The 18,814-nt window shown below is 40.2% G+C and overlaps 1 protein-coding gene and 1 long non-coding RNA gene across 10 annotated transcripts in view; one reads left to right on the top strand and one right to left on the bottom strand.

Annotated features, from left to right (window-relative positions):
- The window catches only part of LOC147916845 (uncharacterized), an 81,070-nt gene that overhangs the window by 50,085 nt on the left and 12,171 nt on the right, over window positions 1-18,814 (top strand). The window lies entirely within an intron of this gene.
- The window catches only part of ANK3 (ankyrin 3), a 511,319-nt gene continuing 501,097 nt past the window's right edge, over window positions 8,593-18,814 (bottom strand). For all 9 annotated transcript variants that reach the window (XM_087432174.1, XM_087432165.1, XM_087432166.1 and 6 more), the window contains one exon: window positions 8,593-9,205. The gene's annotated coding sequence lies outside the window, so the exon portion shown is untranslated. The remainder of the gene's footprint in view (window positions 9,206-18,814) is intronic.

Genomic DNA, 18,814 nt, shown 5'->3' with positions numbered 1-18,814 from the left:
CAAAGGTTAAGTCTATCGCCTGAGGTCATACAACTGGTACAGCATGACGTAAACCACATAAAAGCACGTATACCCACGAATCTCTGTTCTCCATGTCCTAAATATCTGCAATTTGGGACTGCTTTTGACAACTAATCCCACCTTTGGCTGAGTCGTCATTTATGCAATCTGGAAGGCTGTGCAGAGCAGGCTTTACATTAGTTCAGGTGCCTATTGTGATCCACGTGGAGGCTTGAGTGGCATTCAAGGCTCTCTGTGGTGAGTTTCTCTTTCCATCCTTGCTTCCTAATCTTTCTCCTCAAGTTCTGACCAAAACAAACTTTGTTGATGCTTCTGGGATGCCTTTACCCTTCTAGCTTCTTTGTTCCTTTTGCCTAGACCTCCTTTCGTCACACGTTAAAATCCTGCTCAGATCTCAGGTCCCAGGCTGTTTCACCAAGCATTCATTCATCCAGCTAGTGTTTATTGAGTGCCTAATATGTGCAAGACTCTCTGCTAGGCCTTCTCCAGTTTACTTTGTCAGGAGTAATCCTGAGATCATGGTAGTATTGATAATGTAATAATACTATTAACAATCACAACAACAGTAGCCAACACACGTAGCATTCACTATGTATCAGGACCGTTTTGTGCTTTATACACATTTACGTTTTTAATACTTAGCACTCCCCACATTGTCTTATATTCTGTTTATTTGGGAACTTATCTTGGTTTTCTGACAAGATTAAAGCTTTTGGAGTCCATAGGTCCCTGCTCTTGTTCCTTTTTATTTTTGATAAATAGCTATATGTAGGACATATATAGATATCTAGGCCAGTGACTTGGCCATAGTATGAACTAAATAAATAGCATTTGAGTTGAATTTGATGTATACCCATACTCATATACATCCATACCCCATTTCCATCCCCTCATACAGATTTCCAGTGTCTCTTGAAAAATTAGAAGAGCTGACGATTCTGGGCCTGCATTCTTACCTCATAATGTTTTGTTAGAGCTAACTAACCACTGTGGTTTTAGTTGAGGCATGTGCTCTCAAGTTTTCCACAGTCGCTACTACTCTATAGTGCCTTGCACCAGGCCCTGTAGCATCTGATTTTTTACTCTTGTGAAGCCAAAGGAGAATTTAGATTCTAGCTACAGGTTGGGCCCACCAGGGTAGGAAGAGTTGTAGCAGTTATACAATGTAAGCTGCTCAGGTTGTCTGAGCAGCTCTTTTCTGTTATTGTTCCACCAGCAAGATTTTTGTTTCAGCCAGAAAGATGGCTCATTTTTTCAAGCACTAGTTCAGCAGGGGCTGTGCTGTGTTTGGGTGATTCAAAGAGTTATTTGAAAATCTGATGCTGTGACACATACCCGATGACTTGAACAACCTTCCCATCACATGTCTTCAGCACAAGATGGAAAAACACCATGATGATACCTGACAGTCAGTAACGAAGCTCTCATAAAATGCTGTGGAGGGGGAGTTGAGTTACAAAGCTCTTCTCAGCGATTCTTCACTGGGGTTGGAAGCACAGCAACCCTCAAAGGCAAACTGAAGTCTTTTTGATACTTCACAATGAGTCACTGAAGATGTTGCTGTTTTTCCTTGACATTCAGAGCATTCACAGATATGTATCCTAAGCCACACTTGTCTGTGCTTCCTTCCACTCCTCATGTATTTATTCAACAAACATTTGAGTGCCTACTAGTACCTGGCCTTGTGCTAGATGCTTTGGATACAGCAATGAATAAGGAGGATAGTAAACAAGTGTACAAATAAACAAAAAGGATGATTATAGTGATAAATGCTATGAAGGGAATAAATATGGTGGCATGACAGAGAATAATTGGGGGAGTGAGTCTTCTTTAGAAAGGGTGTGCAGGAAAGGCCCAAGGAAGTAACATTTGGAGATTGAGATCAGAGTTGCCCTGGCAGAGGGTAAGTACAAATGGGATGGGAATGAGATGAGGAGGAATTTGGTACTTTTGAGGAACAGAAAGGAAGCTAGCGTGGCTAGAAGTGTGCTATGCAGAGCACCAATCTGTGACAAGATAAGGAACTTGTACCAGATTGTAAATCTGTGCATCATTTCTTTCTCAAGAAAACCTTACTATATTAAAAAAAAAAAGTCAACTGAACTAAAGAATATGCTTAGTAACATAGTTGATTTACATTCTGGATCAGGTTTTTATCTCATTGCAGACAGGCAACAAAAAATTCTCAGACTAAGTCCAGTCCATGGACTACACTTTATCACTGGTCTGGAGTGTAGTGAGGGAAAGGATAAGCTGGCCTGATGTGGTTACAGAAGTAGGCGGGAGCCATATCTAGCCCAAATGCACAAGCGAAGATCAACTCTTTGCTAACATGTAATAAAATGTAAGTAAGAAAGTGACTTACAAGTCAGTTTCTCTGGCGCATCACTGGTGTTGAAGTAGGAGGAAAGGGAGCATGAAGAAAAATGCACTAGCTCTTAGAGCATCTGCTCTTCTTTCATTGGCCAAAGCAAGTCACATAGCTAAGGTGATGGCAATGGGGCTGGAAAGTGTAATCCACCCCTAGGGAGAGGCAGCTGATAATTATGTACACTACAGTCTACAACAACCCTTTTGTCTAATTTAGATGACCTGCCTAGTCTCCACAGACATTTGAGAGTATGACCACTTTTGCCTATGGAACTTGAGAATTCAATCATAGCTAGAAGCATGAGAGTTACTCTAAAGCTTACCATGCTACAGCTGTCACCACTACATATATACATCTATCTATCTGTCATCTATCTATGTATCTATCTATGTATCTATGTATCTATCTATCTATCTATCTATCTAGCCAGCCAGCCATGTGGCCTTGAATGGGTTAGAGTTTCACAGGCTTTCCTTAGATACCCTTTATTTGCTTGCTTCAGGCTCTATCCAGGCAAGACAGGCAAGGCTTTACCCCAAGCAGTGTTAAGCAAGCCAGGACATGAGGCAGCTCTGGCTCTACTCTTTACTGCACCCAGACTGAGGCATCAATGTGTATTGCAGCATAGCTGAAGTTTGGCGAGACTTAACCATAGAGAACATGAAGTACATGATTAGGCATGAGAAGCTGAGTATTTATTACACCCTCTGTGCACCCAGCTCTGCTCTTGGGACTGTGGAAAACACAGTCCTTATTCTTGAGCAAGAAGATGTCCAGAGAAACCATCAAGGATGTAGACTCAAGTGCTGAATCATGGGGGTACTCATTTGGTTTACCTGAGTTGCCAGTGTAGATGGGCATCAGCAGGAGAGGCTTTGTGAAGAGGTCAGAATTATGAGGGACTTGACGTATGGAAGGTAAAGAACACTGAGCATGAATTCAAAGTTTGAGCTGGTTTCACCTAAATCTATGATCTTTGGAAGTGCAATGGGCTTGTATTCTCTTATAGAGTTGTTTAAAAACCTTTGAAATGTTTTTAAGATTTCCATTCAAATTGATATTGTCAGGCCTTGAGTCTCACTTAGTTGTGAATAGCAGGTGTGAGATGAAAGTGCACTGGCTACACTCAGCAACCACAGGGCTGTTACCCTCCATCCTACGTGGTCTCCACTTGTTCTCCAGCATGCACTACCTATGATGAGCTGCAGTAGTTTTGTTTCCACAAGTCATTCTAGGGTTTCCTTTTCTGAGGAGCCCTAGATTTAGATTTTATACAGAGGTTGTTTATGTTCTCATTTTGAAGGCAGTCGGCAGGAAATTGATGTATCCTGTACCTAGGAGAGCACCTGAAAAGTGGCAGGCACTGAATATATGTTGTTGAATGAGATGGATGGATGGATGGATGGGTTTGGAGAACTACATGATCCATCTTTCTCTTCTCAGTTACTCACTCTTTTGTTCCATCTTCCTATTGGCACTGAGAGAGATAGGATGAAAATGAGGTAGATGTTTGGCTTGCCATAAAGAAGGAAAAATTTAAGCAGGATTTCATGAATTTGCCTTCTTCTCCTTCCTCCAATCAGATCAAACAGAGACTCAGAACAGAAAGTGAAAAAAGCAGACTGAGTTTTAGAGGCAATAGGTAAAGGAGGGTGAACAGTAAAACACATGGTGAACAGTAAAACACATACTCCTCTAAAGGTGGTAGGTGCAGTTTTGCTTCAGGTGGATGTTGTCATAGGGAATTTCAGAAACAGCGTTGTCACTTTTTCAGATTTTAAAGAGAACTAAAAATCCGTTTTTCATCTAAAATCTCCTGATTTTTTAACAAATGTTGGTCACCTTTTTTCAAACTCTAGGTGGTCCAAACAAAACATCTTTGCAGGCTGGATGTGGCCCAAGGGCTTCTAGGGTATAATTTCTGGACCTTCTGGTACTTTACCAATCCAGCAACCACTTAGCAACACTGAGGTGGAAATCTTGAGGTAGCCAGACTTTTTAAAAATTTGGATATCATGTTTGAAAGAGAGGAGATAAAGCTGACTTTTTTCATAGAGAGGGTTCATGATGTGTTCTTCATACTCTTGCCTGTTTTCTCAGTGGCCTGTCAGTGAGAGGATGAGGACTACAGCCCACATCCATGGGAAAGATGCCTAATTCAGCAGCGTGATTGATGTGCTGTTTGCTCATGAGGTAGTGGTACACTTAAACCCAATTATTTAAGACTTTGTGGCTAACAAAGGGATTGTGCAACTGGAAAGGGCTAGTGGAGGATGATGACACAAGTTAGTCTTTGGTGAATCAAGTCTTTAGAATCAAAAGCTGTGCTTTCCTTTGATTTCCAACTTGCTTGAGTCTGTAAAGAAAATGGTGCACAGAGTAACATTTCCCATTTACTGCTCCTTGCACTCTGAAGTTTGTTGATTCATTCATTCACAAATATTTATTGAGCACCTACATATGAGGTGTCAGGCAGTTTTCTAGGTACTGTGGATATAGCAGAGAACAAAACAAAGTCCCTGCCCTCAGGGACTGTGCAGTCTAGTATGAGGACCTGGTGGTGTGCCTCACATGCTGGAACTTTTTTGAGAAGCCGGCAAATCATCATTCCTTCTCAGCTTTCAGAACTATGCCATTGCTTGAGTTAGATGTCAGGAGAGAAGTGGCAATTGAGGATGTTAGGGGAAATTAGGCAGGGAGATCACCTATTTTTCTGGGATATCAACAGGTCGTTCCAAGGTGGCCCTGAGAAAAAGTCCTGCCAGTTCTTGCTTCTGGTGTACTTCCCATGGCCTAGTGGCCCATCTCACTGCCTTTAGAATCCTCTGAGCATATTCATCTCTGCTTTGGAACTTCTTTGGAATGGGTGGAGTCCCAGGATGTCCTGTTGGAAATGCAACCCTCGGGGTGTTTATTCCTTAACTCTGGAAGCACCGAGGGATAAAGAATAAAATTTCTTCACTGCAAGTTCACCTAGTTATACATATTATTCGTAGCTATCAGTCATTGAGTACAGCAGATATAATGGTAAATTTTACTTTGCTCTATTTTGAACTGTCTGCTACTGTCTGCATTTAATTCTATTAAAGAATTGAAAGCTTTTGGGCCTATTACTAAGGATGCTCGTCAGAGTCCACTCTGTTATTTGTTTATTTTGTATTGGTATGTGGTTAGCTAGGTAATTGTGTAAATAGATCACACCACTGCCTTTTGTCCCTATTATTAAAAAGCACTCTTGTAAAGTTTGGCTCAAATCTCAATGTTAGAAATGTTTAATTCTGGACTATTTGATCATCAATTCATGAAAGAGAAGCACTGCCATATGACTAGGAAATTACACACCTTTTAATATGGCAGGGCCTCTTGAACAAATCAAGAATACCAAGACTCACTCAGATGAAGGTAGCTTTTGGATCACTGGCTTCTTTAGAGACTCAAGGGATGAGTTACCATTCATGTGATTTATATTTCTGGGCTTCTCACGTACCCCTGTTGTACAGCCAAATGTGACCTGATGCTCATGATAATAAAGGCAAGCAAACAACTTTGTTTATTTGCCTTGGAGAAAAACCTCAGTCTTGATGGAACCACAGGATGATTCCAAAATGAACACGGTGGAACATCAGGATGCCAAGGCAGAATTAATAGAGGAAAGAACGCTGGCTGCTTATGTGTTCAGTGAAGTAGATCCCTTTTAGAAATGGTGAAATAATCTTGCATAGTATATTGCCATAACTTAGCAATACAACAGTGATAATACATTCTAATTTAACAAATTCAGGAATTTGGTAGGAATATAAAATTGGAAAAACAGAGCAAATATCAAGAATCTGTCGATCAGTTTTTTTTTTATAGCAATGTCAATGAAGGAAAAGCTTAAATACATTTTATAAGCCAACAGGCTGAAGACTGTATTAGGAATATATAACTATGCCTCCATTCAACCCATGCATACATATATAAATATATACATATACACATATATATGCAAATAAAATCTTCATTATCCTATTTTGGATACTTCTCTGAGTAAATTTATGCACTTTTGCTTGACCTGAAGTTTAGCCCATCACGTATCCCTAAAGTCAAATTTTTGGATATATAAATGTAACATAACAACCATTTACTACCCATGCAAGTATACTTCGTTGAGTTTCTAGTTCAGCATAAACACCTGTCAAGGATTGTGAGTCAGAAATTCATAACTCTGAGGTGGGAAGTTAGGATACCTGGATTCTGATTCTGGTTTTACAACGAGAGGCTTTTTGGGCAAGTTTTTTTAAACCTTTCAAGGGTCACAGTTTGCTCATCATAAAAGATGACTTTGGTGCAGCAGTAGGGGCATGTTCCATTTATTTGGGATACCATGCAAATGCAGTCTAGCTCCATTCTTTATGTAAAGTAGATTCTCTATGCATGTGTTCATTGATATTGAATCCTTATTGGGAACAACTCATCCCATTTGGCAATAATCTTCTTTAATGGACAGGCAACACATGACATTGCTGAATGGCTCTAAGCACCCATTTAATATTTATACTGAGTCTGTTACTATCAAAAACAGTACCTACCTGATACAGTGGTTATGAGGACTGAGTTAATAAATGTAACGTACTTAGAGTCTGGCACATAGTGATCATTCCAATTTTAGTGATGATGATGACAATTGCTACTACCACCACTACTCTATGCAAGGCTCTGGGCTAGAATAAAAATTAAAACAGCCATGGTCTCTGCCTCTACTGAACTTAACTTATCATGTAGTGTCCAGATTGCAAACTTTAGTGCCTACTAGGCACTAGAATGTCTAGGACATTCATGCACACAAATGTAAGAAGTGGGGCTGGGACTGTGGTGCCTGGAGCCCACACACCTGGCTGCAGAGGGCAGGGACAACAGGCCCCAGCAGGTTGTTGCCACATCTTGCTTTTCAAGAGAAGTTAGTTAGTTAGAAATTTGGGTTATTATGTGAAATCTCCCAACTAACTTACTTATAAGCACTGACAATGAACGTCAATGAAAAAACAAATGCTTTATGGGCTAAACAACTGCCGGCTGGATGGTTCCAGGAGGTGCCAGTTTATAATTCTGGACATGCTGGTTATAATAGCCCCAGTTCTCCACTTTCTGGGGGCAGCCCAAACCAGATGTGTGCAAAGATAAAACTTGTTCATTAACCTCTAATTCTTGGCTCCTCCAAGAAATGCACAAAACAATTTAAGTTGGGAGTTTGCAGGGCAGAACTGAATGTTAAGGACTATCTCTTTAGTGCCCTCAGAGCCAGGGGCACAAATAGGAGTGGGGAGGGGACTGATGCCGCTGGGGCTTCTATGACGAGGGGTTAGACAATGACCTTTTCCCAGAGAACACAAGGACACTCTAGAGCACATATAGGTGAAGAGTTTAACACAATTTATTTTATGCTTAAATAATCGACTAGGTCATCCAGTGTATGGTTTTTCATACATATGTCATTAGAGCTATGTGTCAATGAATGCTGATTTTATATGAATATAATCAACAAATTAAAGAATTTCACCAAAATCCAAATAAAAATGCCCTTTAAAACACAGCAGCCTTATTAACCTAATATGACACTGCTAGAATGGTTACAAATGATTGGCTTACTGAAAGGTGTCTACATCTTATAGCCAGTACACGATACAGTAATAATTTTACAGCGTGCTGCCATTCTACTAGCTAAGAATTTCTGTTCAGTCCATTTTAAACGCCCCCCACTGGGGCCTCTTATGAGCACCATCCACCTCTAAAGCGCAAGCATTACCCCCTTTTAAGCACTAACAGCACCCCCCTGCCCCCGAAAGCAACTACTGTATAGGTTATTTTTTTTCATTTTTAGGTCATTTCATTGAAAAATTGGCAATAGCAACAAATATTAGATGAAGGGCTTTGTGTTTACAGATAAAATCTTCTGTGTTGCAATATACTGTGGTGTTTGCAAAATTGGAAAAGATTTAATCAAAATAAGGTGATACACATGCATCAAAATATTAGTATTCTGAAGAAAAAGTTTTTTCACAGAACTACAGAATTCCTCATTTTGGGAATTATTTAAATTTGCAGCAGATTTTAAAGATTTGTTTTTTTTTTTAAAATCAAGCTAGCAGTTTTGCATATACAAACATTATCATTGCTAATATACAAGAATCAGTGAAGATCCCCCCCCCACCCAGAGCCCCTCCCGCCTCTTCTAGGGTGAAGTCACTTGAGACCCCTATTATGTTAAATGCATTTGCAATATTCTGTTTGTGTTCTAAGAGGCAGTGCCTTATCCACATTTATTCTATTTTTTCTGTTAGAATTTATACAGTGTTATTATTTACAGCAAAACTATAGATGTTTTAAAAAAGAAACAAATAGTGTTTATACCCTGACAGTTTGGGTCCAAGAAAAATAAGGCGAGCTGTTGTGGATTTAGTAATTTTAGTGTTTCTCCATGATTTGATCATTCCATCTCCTTCTGTCCCTTCTGGAGGCAGGAATTTCTTCCTTTCATAAATGACACCAAATTACTTGAGAGAAACTGTTAACAGCATGGCTTCTTGTATATACACTGCATTGCTAATTGCACACGCGCCAATCCTGGGAATGAAAGTGAATTTCCATGCTCTGTAAATTGGCTCATGCTAAATTAAAATGTAGGTGGTTTTCTTCTTTTTTTTCTTTTTGCATTAAAAAAATCATGCCATTAATGTGTGGAAGCAGCAAACACACACACCCTTCTCCGTGAATTTTTACTTCCTGCTGACATCTTCCATGAATTCTCAATACTGGCAGTAAAAACACATGATCCTGTGGAAAGAGAGACAGCAGGTAGTGAGTTGAGCTTTCTTTCTTTTTTTTTTAAAGGAACTTGCCTAAGCCTACCTTGCCTCAGAGAATGGGGGCCTTCTACGTCCTTCTATGTCCTAATGGAGTGGTTTTGACCGAGGCTATCTGCTAGACGTCTCAGAGGACAGGCCCTGAGGTGTACCTGTGACCTTCTCTAGGTGACCCTATGACCTCCACAGAACACTGCTTGCTTACTGTATTTTGGTTTTAGAGATTGAGTCAGAAAGACCCTCTTCTAGTTCTGTCTCTAATGCTCAGGTCACTCAGGCACTTGGGAAAAGCCATTTACAGCCCTTTTGGGTTTCAGTCTTATCTGCAAAATGAGGAGGCCAACAGAGGTGCTCTCTGAGATTTCCATCAACATCGAAATATCAGGGGTCTGGGGTTTTCACGGGCACAAAGGGCCAAGGGTATGAAATCAGAATAGAGCATCTCAGTCATATCTGTATGTTTTATAATGTCTCTCACCCTCCAAAAGGCAACTAATCTTTCAAAAAAGGAGAACAGGGTCATTACTTCATTACTATGAAATTGCTTTTCCATATGCAAATTAAAATTAAAGACTAACTTCTACCATGGCAAAGAATACTTTCCCTTCTCCTATCCTACATCGGTCATAACAGGATAAATTAATTTTATTTGAGCTTCTTTATGGAGGCTCCACTAAGAACATCTTGTCTTGCTAGATAATACCTGCATAAAGCATCAGCGTTTTATAGCCAGTGTTAACATGACAAAATAAATCAACATTCTTCAGCAGAGGTTTTCATACTTTTGTGCAGTATTGTTCTTGGTATGAGCTCTTCCATAAAACAAAGTCCTTCCTATATATAGTCCTTCCTCCTTGTTCAGTGTGAAAAGGTGAGAAACTTGAATGCCTACCCAAGAACAAGACATAGCTCATAAAGAAAACCTGAGTAAGTTAGGAACAACCCTGTTCACTCACATGTAAGCAACAGACTATTTTTGCAGGCCTAGGAGAACCTTTAGAATTCTGCTTTTGTTGGGGCCCAAGCATGGTCTCAGTGACCTTGAAGTTGTTTGCTTACCCCAGCCAAGTTTCTTTCCCTTTACGTAGGTCACCCAGCATATCTTGGCTTATGTAAACATGTTAGTACAGCACTTCCTCTGTCTGACCCACTATGGTTCTGGCTTCCTTTTTTGTATTAAAAGTGCTACTGACCTCCACACCCCAGATCACTAATGATTGCAGCCAGGAACATGAAAGTATCAATTCCTTCTGGGGTGATTTCAACACCTGCCCCCCACCCATGACACTGCAGAGATTCCAGAGTAGGAAAGTGACTCATTTGGGCAGGCCATGGCCCAGAAGTGGGCAAATCAGAGTAAGAAGATCAGGATTTTCTCACCTCTGTTTTTACCCTTTACTCCTAATCTTCCAGGCACCAGGCTTCTTGGATGGCCCTATTTATCAGCACTCTCCCTCTGTTTCCTTAGGGAGAATCCTTAGCAGTTTTCTCTAGTTGAACCCTCCCCCTTTGTACAGCTTAACTGATAGATAATTTTCATACCATACTATTCATCTATTTGATAATTTTTAGTAAATTTATATAAGATGCGCAATCATCACTACAACCAAGTTGAAATTTTTTTGTTTTGTGTCATATCTATCTTCCAAAAACCAGTCCAATTTCTTAGATTAATCTTGCAATGAAGTAGCAAGGTCTTTCGTTTATCACCTCAGTGCAAGTGAATGTATCTTTCTAGAAATAATGGATATGTTTCTATAATTTTTTAAAATGCTGTAAATTATACCATTTATATTCAGGTATGATTTCGGGTGATAGTTTAAAGAAAAGTTGGGAGTTAGATCCCCTTATAAATCTCTCTTGTTCTCTGACATGCAATCAGAGTGTGTGGGCTCCAACCACACGGATTGCAGGAAGGTCAGTCATTGGACAAAAGACTTTATACCAAGTACAGTGTTCTACAAAAAGCATGAAAGCCTTGGCTGAGTGACTGTATGCCTGTTATAAAATATTGACACTCTGTATAAAGTGCGATGAGAGCACCATCTGATGGAAAGGTGTAAGGGTAGGAGCCATCACGATGACATTTCAGAAATAGAATTTGAGTCATCTTCCCTTTCTGGGTTTAGATAGTGGATCTGAGATAGAAGCATCTGCATTTAGGAATCTGTCTTTGGGTTTTGCATGCCTTTCAAACGCAAAGGTAGTAGAAACCAAACTCAGAAAACTTATCATTCCTTTTAGTCATTTCACTATAATTTTCTTTTTTAATTTTAAGAAACATTTTAAAATATAGAAAAACAGCTATTCAATGGATTTTTCAACAGCAGTTTATATTTCATAGATGAATGTTGTACTTTCCACATCACATTTTCAAGTCAGGAGTATGCTTGGGTTAGAACCAACCTTTCCTTTATAGGTCCACATACCAGTAGCTTTTAGCCCCCAGTGCCTAGCTAAACAACAAGAAAAAAAATCACACATCTTTAGCTTTGTATCTGAAGCTCTCTGCAGTTCAGCCCAATGAACCTTTTCAGGCTTAATGCCCACTACTCTCTACCGAAAAGCTTTGTTTTATAATCTCCAGTGGTTCTCAAACTTGGGTGTACATTAGAATTATTTGGGGAGGGCCGGCCCCGTGGCTTAGCGGTTAAGTGCGTGCGCTCCGCTACTGGCAGCCCGGGTTCGGATCCCGGGCGCGCACCGACGCACTGCTTCTCTGGCCATGCTGAGGCCGCGTCCCACATACAGCAACTAGAAGGATGTGCAGCTATGACATACAACCATCTACTGGGGCTTTGGGGGTAAAAAATAAATAAACAAAATCTTTAAAAAAAAAAAAAAGAATTATTTGGGGAGACTTAAAAAATCCCAATATCCAGGCCACATCCCATACCAGTTCATTTAGAATTTCTTGGGGGTGGAGCCCAGCATCAAAAAACTTTTTAAAAACTCCCAAGATGGGCCGGCTCCGTGGCTTGGCGGTTAAGTGTGCGCGCTCTGATGCTGGCGGCCCGGGTTCGGATCCCGGGAGCGCCCCGAGGCACCACTTCTCCGTCCAGCGTGAGGCCGAGTCCCGCGTACAGCAACTAGAAGGATGTGAACCTATGACATACAACTGTCTACTGGGGCTTTGGGGGGAAAAAACTGAATAAATAAAATCTTTAAAAAAAAAAAAAAAAAAAAAAAAAACTCCCAAGATGATTCCAATGTTCAACCAAGTTTAAGACCCAGTGATATGTTCTGCAGCAGTGCTTCTCAAAGTTTAATGTGCCACATATATCACCTAGGGATCTTCACATGTGGATTCTGATTCAGTAGATCAGGGTAAGCCCAGAGATTCTGCATGTCTAATAAGACTTCCAGGTGATACTGATACTGCTGATCCACAGACCACATGTGAAGGATCCAGAGGATGTGGACTACATGCCAGTCATCAACACACTGGTTTCCAACTTCCTTTTCTTTGCTAATGACTTTGTATCTACCTATACTTCTTTCCCTAATCTTCATGTATATCGAACTCCTCTCTACCCTTCAAATTTGTTTCAAATACCATCTCCGTGAAAGTCTGGGTTCTGCTCTCCTAATGAGATCCATCTTTGCAGGTCAACTCTTACTCATCTTTTAAAGACTTAGCTCTGTTCTGGCTTGAGGAGAGCCTTTTCTGATATGCCTTCTCTACAGCCCACTGAGAACAAGAGAATTCATTACTCTAGTTCTTCTTTTCTCTTCCTACCTACCTCTCTCTTCCCTTCCCTTGCCTTTTTCTCTCTCGGTTACAGAAGTCATGGGGCTAAGAACATTTTTTCCTAAGCATGAATTCTAATTACTTTATGTAATCATAATAAACTACAGTGCAATCTGAAAATAATTCCCAGTTCATGTAGATTTGCTCTTAACTAATACCAATGAGTGGGGCTTTGTTGAGTTTGTTCATTTCTCGTGACTTGTGATTAAAAAAATACCTGAGGTCACGGGGCCAGTTTAAACAAAAAAGAAAATACTGATTTATATCTTGGCAGTGAAAGAAAATTATAACACACTAAAATAATAAAATTGTATAGCTATTATTATTATTAAATGTTTCTTATGTGCCAGGCACTGTTCTAAAGTGGATTAGCTCATTTAATCCTAATAAAAATGAGGTACTATTATTTCTTCCATTTTACAGATAAGGAAATAGAGCCCCAGAACTATAAAACAACCCTGGGGTACTTACTACATTGTAGAGCCAGAATTCAAAGTCAGGCTACCTGACTCTAGAACCCTTGTTCTGTACCTTGAAGCCAAGGCTTTTGGTTAATGAGGGATTTTTTTAAAGGGTAAGAAAAATAAAAAAATAAGAAAAATACTACATAAAAACATATGTACTCCAAATGAATTCTGGAAAATATTCTGGAGGCCAGGGTCCTGAATTTGGAGTGAAGCAATTCAGGCCCTAGCTCTGAATTCCTGGAAGCAGAGTCAGGAGATCTAGGTTAAATCCAGACCTGTCACTAACCACGGCCTCAGGGGTATTGCTATCTATCTCTGTTCACTCCTTAATGAAGAGGAATGAGAATACCCCTTTGACTAATTTCCCAAGGCTACTATGAGAAGCAAGTGATAGGAAATAATTGCAAGTGTTCTAAAGTGTAAACCAACATCACCTGCAGAGGGTTTGGCGACACTGCTGTTCTAACTTCCTCCACTGTTGTATTCTAGCATCCCTGGCTGCTGCTGCTTGCTCCACCGGCCTCTCTCATCCAGGATCTTCAAAGTGCTATTCGTGGCTCTCTTCTTGCCTCTCTTAATATTAGTAGTAGTAGCTGAACTGAGTGCTTCCTATTGGCTTGCCAGTATTTTAAGCAGTTTTTTTTTCTTTTTTTTTTTGAGGAAGATAGCCAATCCTCCTCTTTTTTTGCTGAGGAAGACCGGCTCTGAGCTAACATCTATTGCCAATCCTTCTCCTTCCCCCCGCCCCCCGCAAAGCCCGAGTAGATAGTTGTGTGTCATAGTTGCACATCCTTCTAGTTGCTGTATGTGGGACGTGGCCTCAGCGTGGCCGGAGAAGTGGTGCGATGGTGCGCGCCCGGGATCCGAACCTGGGCCGCCAGTAGCGGAGCGCACGCACTTAATCGCTAAGCCACGGGGCTGGCCCTAAGCAGTTTACACGTATAAACTCATTTAATTCTAACAACAGCTATATGAGATACGATACTCTTATCGCAATAGAGGCAAGGAAATTAAGGCAAAGAACTTGCTTAAGCTCACACAGCTAGTAAACTTCCTGGCTATTCCCTTCCCTCAGGCCACTTCACTTCTCACCCATATACCAAAGATGAGCACACTAAGATCTCTAGCCCAGACTTCTCTTCCTAATCATCGACAGATATTGAGGGCATTGCCAATTACCATCTACAAAACCTACTTCACCACCCAGGCTACTCAATCCCTAATTTTGTTTTTGTGGTCTTAGGCTCTATGTTTTTGTTAATGATTACATACAAGCTAGCAACCCTGATGTTGTCTTTAACTCGCACTCTTCCCTTGCTCCCTATATAGAGTTAATCTGGTTGTTATACTTCTAAAATGTTCCTTAGATCTGCCCTCTCCTTTCCATTCTCTCTGCCCCAGTTCAGGCCCTCATCTGTGTCTCATAACCGAGGTCCTCATGTTCAAACTCTGCTCCACTAGCTCCCTCTACTATTACTAGGGTTACCTAAATCACATCTGATCATGTTATTCTCCTGCCACAAAACTTCCAGTGGTACCCCACTGTTTCCAGGATAAAGGCCAAATCCTGAGCATACCACATATGACCCTCCATACTGCCCTGTCTCAAATCCCACTGTTTCTTCAAAGGCCAGTTCCAATATGCACTTCCAAGAAGCTTTGTAAGATCTACTCTGTTGGAGTTTATTACATCTTCCAGTGAATTCTCCTAGCATTTTGTTTATATCTTTTATTATAGGTACATATTTTGATTTGTGTTACTTATGATCATGTTTGCCTCTTGGACTGGACTGTAAAGTTATGGTGGGTAGGAGTTTCCTCAAATGAGTGGCAGACCCTTAGGATAATGTCTTAAACATTGTACTCCCCCCACCACCTACATTGTGTGTCACAAACCTTTGCACATAGTAGCTAAGAAGTAAAGGGGTCTAAATGGGCACGGTCACTTATTTACAAAAGCTTATAAGCTCATCTACATTCTATTATAGGGAGGTTTCTCTGATCCACTGATGTTAAACTGCATGGATTAAAATATTTTGAGGTAAAACCAAACAAATATGTTAGAGGGCTGAGGTTGACCACACAGGCAATTTTAGATTAGAGGATGTAGAACAGCTTGGAGACCCCTAGAAAGGCAGAGGTCAGAGGCAACCTTTTAAGCTCTATGTTTCTTCAAAACTTCGTTCCTTGGGGCTCAATCCTGAGCCCCTTCTTTGCTCAATTTGACTTTCTCTCTAGGTAATAACATCTATTCTCTGTTGTTCCCTTTCTCTGGTATTCAGTACTCATCTATTTAGTGATAACTCGCACATTTTTATATGTCCAGCCCCAGCCTTTCCTCAGATCTTCAGACTCATGTATCTAACAAAATACTTAGATGTCTCATAAGCACCTTAAACTCAACAAGTCCAAGCCTGAATGCCTGATATTCTTCATAAAACCCATTCCACTTCTGTTCCTTTCTCTACCATCCAACTGCTTAAGCCAGAAACCTGGGAGTCATTCTTGACTCAGCCCTTCTTCTCCATCCTACCTACAAGCTAACTCATCAAATACTGTTGATTTTCCTAAAACTACTGCCCAGGTCCTAGCCCAGCCACCAAGCCACCATTTTGGCTTAGTTGGACTACAGCAATAACCTCCTGATCACCTTCAGTTTATTCTTGTTTCCCTCCAATCCACTCTCCACATAGCCACTGTGCTTAAAAACAAAACAAAACAAAAAATCAGGTCAGGATCTTGCTTCAAATCCTTCAAAGGCTTCAAATTCTTTTAGAATGAAATCTCACTCCTGTACTCTGGCCTATGATGATGCATCTCTCACTTCATCGTGTGCCTGCCTCACCATGACCAGCTCACTGTGGTCTGGTGTGCCAATCTTCTTTCATTTCCTCTAATATGTTAGGTCTTTTCCCACCTCAAGGCCCTTCCATATGCTGTACCCTTTGCTTGGAGTCCTTCTCTTCTCCATTCTTTTTATGGTTGGTGCCACCTAAATGTCATGACTTCATAGAGACTTTCCCCAGCCTCCAAGTCTAAATATGTTCCCACATTATTCTGTCACTGGATCTTAGACTTTGTATTGTTAGCCCTTAAATAACATTTGTCCTATCTCTTTCCCCGCTGCAGGCTGAGAGATCCAGAAGGGAAGGGACCATGGAGGTTTTATTCACCATTGTATATCTAGCCTTTTCACTCCAAGCCAAGTGGAAGGTCAAATGTTTTTTGAAAGAATGAATGAAATGAGCCAACTTTTTGGCCTCAGATAAAAATGTTGCCCCTGGCAAGCATAGGTACTGTTGCCATACTTGGCTTCCCTATGGCTGTGAGATCCTGAGCATTTCCCCAAAAGAGGTTTGAAATACAGGTGTTCCATAGTTGGGGCCATTCCTTACCACAACCTCACTAATCAGCTCTCTAGTGGTATTTTTGAAGTCAACATTTGGACATTATGACCACCTTAAAAATGATGTTTTGCTTTATTTTTAAAAAACTAAAAAAACTATGAGTATTTTTACTGTGTATTATATCAACAAATTTACTACAGATTGTCTTTGTACATGTATTTGATTCAAAATTTGCTTTTAGTTCTCCAATAATCATCAAATACTAATGAACTATTAATATGAGTAATAGTTAAGAGCTAGGTTCTGGATAAGTTCAAATTTCATTCTTTTGTTCATTAGCTGTAGGACCTTGGGTAAGTCATTTAACTTTCCTAAACTTCAGTCTCCTCATTTATAAGAAAGGGATAGTACTACTTACTTTAGAGCATTGTTTTGGGGATTATATGAGGTAATGTATGTAATGCTCATACCTTTACCTGGCATATAGTAATGATTTGACAAACTATGACTATTCTTATTATTCATAAATAATTTTAGAAAGACAGCCTAGTGTAACAGAAAGGGCACTAGGGAGAGTATCAATAGTCTTGCGTTCAAGTCCTGGGTCTACCAATCACAGCTGTGTGACAGTAGAAACAGCATGTGACCTCCCTGAGCCTTAGTATCCTCATCTGTAAGAGATGGCAAAGAAAACTGGCCTGACCTGCTGGAGGCTTATCTGAAGGAATAAACAAGACAAAAATGTAACAGCACTTTATATACTATAAATCACTATATACTATGTGCAAATATTTACAGTTATTTTAAGAGATTGACTTTTCCTTTACATTAAAAATAGGATGGCTGTGACTCAGTAATAAAGAAAAGCAGGTGCAGGGTTCAGACAGCGCAAAATTCAACTGCCTCTGAAGTGGGGAATAAAAATTTTGATGTTACCATCTGAGACTCAGTGCATTTTGGCAGCATTCCACTTGCTTAATTGTTCTGTTATTAAAAAAAAAAGGCAGCCAGCAGGGCTATAAAAACTCTCAATATATTTGCAAATTGACTTTTCCAGAGCACACATTCAATGTCCTGGAATTCCAGGCAGTATTCTTGCACTCATTTCCAAAGTTCACTTATGGAAGGTAAATACCACCCTGGAGAGTAAAATGAGGCTTGCAGTCAAATCACTGTTCTTTCCTTCTGACACATTAAGTTTGCTTTATGCTGAAGTTATTTTCACGTTGATATGAATTACCTACCCGCATTTCTCTCTCCTTTGAGTGGTGCAGCAAGTGAGCCAAGGCCCTGAGAACTTCTTTACAGGGTGGATTATTTATAGTTTTAAAGCCTCTTGTACATTTAGTGACCAAATCATTTCTGTATTAATTCACAGTAAAGGCTCCTGGAAGCATAGCGCTGTCACATATTTTTTGATGTCATTTATTCATAGATATTAGGTATATGTTACTCTAGAAAAATAACTCAGCTGATGTGAGTGACCTTGGTTCTTTCTCACTCGGAGTCTGAGTCTATGACTGAACAAGTTGTTAACTTTTAGGAGCATACTAAAGCTGACTGAACTCTCTTCTAGTTTCATTTATCACTTAGAATTGCTTCAAGAGACTAATTCAAGACAGCAAACTCAGGCTTAATGTTTTATTAATCTGCTATATACATATCTTTCACCAGCTTCAGCTGTAAGACACGCATAACACGTGGGTACATTCTAGATATAGCTACACTGATGTCATCCCTAATTTTCTCATCTCCACCCTTGTCATCTAATAAAAAGCAAGTCATGTTGATCTCTCTTGATTCAGCTTACCTCTTACCATCCTCACCGCCCAAGCCAGCATCTGCAATAGTTTAACAGGTTTTTTGCTCATCCATTATTGCCACCTCCAGTTCATTCTCTGCCCTGCAGCTAGAGTGAGTGATGCAGAACATAAATGGAATCATATCCTTTCCTTGCCTAAAAACCTTCAATGGTTTCCCACTGCTTTTAGTGTAAAGACCAGAATCCTTAGAGG

This window comes from Ceratotherium simum, chromosome 6 (genome assembly GCF_057802395.1).
Source record: "Ceratotherium simum simum isolate JZ-2026a chromosome 6, ASM5780239v1, whole genome shotgun sequence".
Classification (NCBI taxonomy): Eukaryota; Metazoa; Chordata; class Mammalia; order Perissodactyla; family Rhinocerotidae; genus Ceratotherium; species Ceratotherium simum.
Note: the sequence above shows the minus strand (reverse complement) of the source record. Positions and strands in the feature narration are given on the sequence as shown.